Here is a 4,667-nt window from a genome sequence, read left to right on the forward strand (position 1 = left end):
AGAGGAGCCGACCAGCATAGAATCTTCTGGTTGACCCAACCATTGAATAGAAGGTGTGACCCCTACCCCCCTTCATGGGCGGATGCCAGGAGCTCAGACAATCCATTCTTATTTTGAGATCAGATGTGAGTTGATTCTTGAAGGAGAAGGATTGGGGATTCTTAGCTGAGGCAAGACCCCACGTCCATCTGGGACTGCGGAAGCGACCGGGGGGAGACTTGAGCTGAGGACATATCTCGTCGTTCGTGAGATTGTTTGGGATCCCTTGGACTCGTGTGGACTATTGCTTTGTTAGCGGGCACAAGGATTATCGGGAGGTGCCCCCGAACCTGTTCCGTTGGACTAATTGTGGACTCTGTAGATCTACCTGCATGTGTTGTTCCAGCGTTCTTGATAATAAATCTGTGGAATCATCCCTTGGCCTGTTGTCCCTTCTTGCTCTGCCGTACACCCCGTCACACCTGCCACTATTTTTTTGAAATGTGTACACTCCTGCTTGGGTCTCCATCTGTCGGTCACCATTATTCTAGTTCTACTGTATTAAAATTGATGCCATTTTGGTGGTGTCTGACACTAATTTTTGGAAATAGATAGGCTCCTGGATGGGTCTCTGTTATGACCCCAATGGCGAGGGTCTCAGAGGAACAAGTAAGTCTGCGAAGTACAAAAATCCAGCTCATAGGGCAGTGGTAACTGGGTTGACCATATATCTACTCCTAACGCCAACACTAGAAGTAGCCGGGGAACATGCCTACGTTGGTCGCTAGATGTCTCGCGCCAGCCGGAGGACTAACTACCCCTAGAAGAGGAAAACAAAGACCTCTCTTGCCTCCAGATAATAGACCCCAAAAGTTGGATACAAGCCCCCCACAAATAATAACGGTGAGGTAAGAGGAAATGACAAACACAGAGATGAACTAGGTTTAGCAAAGAGAGGCCCACTTACTAATAGCAGAATGTAGTAAGATAACTTATATGGTCAACAAAAACCCTATCAAAATTCCACACTGGAAATTCAAGAACCCCCGAACCGTCTAACGGCCCGGGGGGAGAATTCCAGCCTCCCTAGAGCTTCCAGCAAGGTTAGGATACAGATTATGTACAAGCTGGACAAAAATGCAAACAAAAACAAATAGCAAAAAGCAAGAAAGCAGACTTAGCTTAATCTAGCAGGAACCAGGATCAGTAGACAAGAGCACAGCAGATTAGCTCTGATTACAACGTTGCCAGGCATTGAACTGAAGGTCCAGGGAGCTTATATAGCAACACCCCTGAACTAACGGCCCAGGTGAGCATACAAGGGATGACTGACATACCCAGAGTCAAATCACTAGTAACCACTAGAGGGAGCCAAAAAGCAAATTCACAACAGTACCCCCCCCTTAGTGAGGGGTCACCGAACCCTCACCAAGACCACCAGGGCGATCAGGATGAGCGGCGTGAAAGGCACGAACCAAATCGGCCGCATGCACATCTGAGGCGACCACCCAGGAATTATCCTCCTGACCATAGCCCTTCCACTTGACCAGGTACTGAAGCCTCCGCCTGGAGAGACGAGAATCTAAGATCTTCTCCACGACGTACTCCAACTCGCCCTCAACCAACACCGGAGCAGGAGGCTCCGCAGAAGGGACCACAGGCACAACTGTTGTGAATTTGGATTCTGGGCTCCCCCGGTGGCCGCTTGTGGAATTGGACTTGTCATCCTCTTTCCTGTTTCACCTGGTTCCATCAGTAGTGGGTGTCGCTATTTAAGCTCATTTCTCTGGTGGTTTCTTGCCGGTCATCAATGTTATCTGATGCCTCTCAGTGCTTGTTCCTGCTTCTAGACAACTACTAGATAAGTTGGACTTTTGTCCATGTTTCGTTTTGCCTATTTGTTCCAGTTCACAGCTGAAGTTTTGTTACTGTGTCTGGAAAGCTCTCGTTGATCAGGGATTGCTACTCTGGCGTTATGAGTTAATGCCAGAGTTTAAGGTAATCTCTGGATGGTGTTTTGTTAGTGTTTTTCTGCTGACCATGAAAGTATACTATCTGTCTTCTGCTATCTAGTAAGCGGACCTCAAATTTGCTAAGGCTATTTTCCTGCTGCGTTTGTTGTTTCATCTGAACTCACCGTCATTATATGTGGGGGGCTACTGTCTTCTTTGGAATATTTCTCTAGAGGTGAGCCAGGTCTTATATTTCCCTCTGCTAGCTATTTAGGTCTTAGGCCAGAGCTGGGCATCTAGCGATAAATAGGAAATGCTACCTGGCTATTTCTAGTTGCGCGGCAGGCTTAGTTCATGGTCAGTATAGTTCCATCTTCCGAGAGCTTGTCCCTCTATAGGCTTGCTATGATCTCTGCCTGCAGAGATCATGATCATGACAGTTTGACCGGCCTAGTAAAGTGTTAAAGACCCAGGTTGAGAAAGGAGAGTTATAAGAAGTCTGCTGGAATTTTTTTTTTTTTTTTTTTTTTCCTCCAGTTTGCCTTGCTGCAGTCTTTTTTCTCTCTCTCCTCCTAATCTCTGTATGACTCTGTGTGCACCTGACAATAATGGATCTTCAGAGTGTAACTGCGGGTTTGAATAATCTCATCACGAAAGTACAAAATTTACAAGATTTTGTGGTACATGCTCCGGTATCTGAGCCGAGAATTCCTTTGCCGGAGTTCTTCACAGGGAATAGAGCTAGCTTCCAGAATTTTCGAAATAATTGTAAGCTTTATTTGTCCCTGAAGTCTCGTTCAGCTGGAGACCCTGCTCAGCAGGTTAGGATTGTGATTTCCTTGCTCAGGGGTGACCCTCAAGATTGGGCCTTCTCATTGCCAGCAGGGGATCCTGCGTTGCGCGATGTGGATGCGTTTTTTCTGGCCTTGGGCTTGCTTTATGAGGAACCTCATTTGGAACTTCAGGCAGAAAAAACTTTGATGGCACTATCTCAGGGGCAAGACGAAGCTGAAGTTTACTGCCAAAAATTCCGTAAATGGTCTGTGCTTACTCAGTGGAATGAGTGCGCCTTGGCGGCAACTTTCAGAGAAGGTCTCTCTGATGCCGTTAAGGATGTTATGGTGGGGTTCCCTGTGCCTGCAGGTCTGAATGAGTCCATGACAATGGCTATTCAGATTGATAGGCGTCTGCGGGAGCGCAAACCGGTGCACCATCTGGCGGTGTCTATGGAAAAGACGCCAGAAAGTATGCAGTGTGATAGAATTCTGTCCAGGAGCGAGCGACAGAATTTTAGACGGAAGAATGGATTGTGCTTCTATTGTGGGGATTCTACTCATGTTATATCAGCATGCTCTAGGCGTACAAAGAAGCTTGATAAGTCTGTTTCCATTGGCACCATTCAGTCTAAGTTTATTTTGTCTGTAACCCTGATTTGCTCTTTGTCATCCATTGCCACGGACGCCTATGTTGACTCTGGCGCCGCTCTGAGTCTTATGGATTGGTCCTTTGCCAATCGTTGTGGTTTTGATTTAGAGCCTTTGGAGACTCTTATTCCTCTGAAGGGGATTGACTCCACCCCATTGGCTAATAATAAACCACAATACTGGACACAAGTAACCATGCGTATCAATCCGGATCACCAGGAGATTATTCGTTTCCTGGTGCTGTATAATTTACATGACGATTTGGTACTGGGATTGCCATGGTTGCAGTCTCACAATCCAGTCTTGGACTGGAGAGCAATGTCTGTGTTGAGCTGGGGATGTAAGGGTATTCATGGGGACTTACCTTTGGTTTCTATTTCGTCGTCCATTCCCTCTGAAGTCCCTGAGTTCCTCTCTGATTATCAAGACGTCTTTGACGAACCCAAGCTTGGGTCGTTACCTCCGCACCGTGAGTGCGATTGTGCCATAGATTTGATACCGGGTTGCAAATATCCAAAGGGTCGTTTGTTTAATCTGTCTGTGCCGGAACATGCTGCTATGCGGGAATATATAAAGGAGTCTTTGGAAAAGGGACATATTCGTCCATCTTCTTCTCCCTTGGGAGCTGGGTTTTTCTTTGTCTCAAAAAAGGACGGCTCTTTGAGACCATGTATTGATTATCGGCTTCTGAATAAGATCACTGTTAAGTATCAATACCCATTGCCATTGCTTACTGATTTGTTTGCTCGTATAGAGGGTGCTAAGTGGTTCTCTAAAATTGATCTTCGTGGGGCGTATAATTTGGTGCGGATCAGGCAGGGGGATGAGTGGAAGACCGCATTTAATACGCCCGAGGGCCACTTTGAGTATTTGGTCATGCCTTTTGGTCTTTCTAATGCCCCTTCAGTTTTCCAGTCTTTTATGCATGATATTTTCCGCGATTTTCTGGATAAATTTATGATAATATATCTGGATGATATTCTGATTTTTTCTGATGACTGGGACTCTCATGTCCAGCAGGTCAGGAGAGTTTTTCAGGTTCTGCGGTCTAATTCTTTATGTGTGAAGGGGTCTAAGTGCGTTTTTGGGGTCCAGAAAATTTCCTTTTTGGGGTATATTTTTTCTCCCTCTTCCATTGAGATGGATCCCGTCAAGGTGCAAGCTATTTGTGACTGGACTCAGCCCTCCTCTCTTAAGGGTCTTCAGAGATTTTTGGGCTTTGCCAACTTTTACCGCCGATTTATTGCTGGTTTTTCGGATGTCGTTAAACCACTGACTGATTTGACCAGACAAGGCGCTGATGTTGCTAATT

This window comes from Ranitomeya variabilis, chromosome 5, assembly GCF_051348905.1.
Source record: "Ranitomeya variabilis isolate aRanVar5 chromosome 5, aRanVar5.hap1, whole genome shotgun sequence".
In the NCBI taxonomy this organism is placed as follows: domain Eukaryota; kingdom Metazoa; phylum Chordata; class Amphibia; order Anura; family Dendrobatidae; genus Ranitomeya; species Ranitomeya variabilis.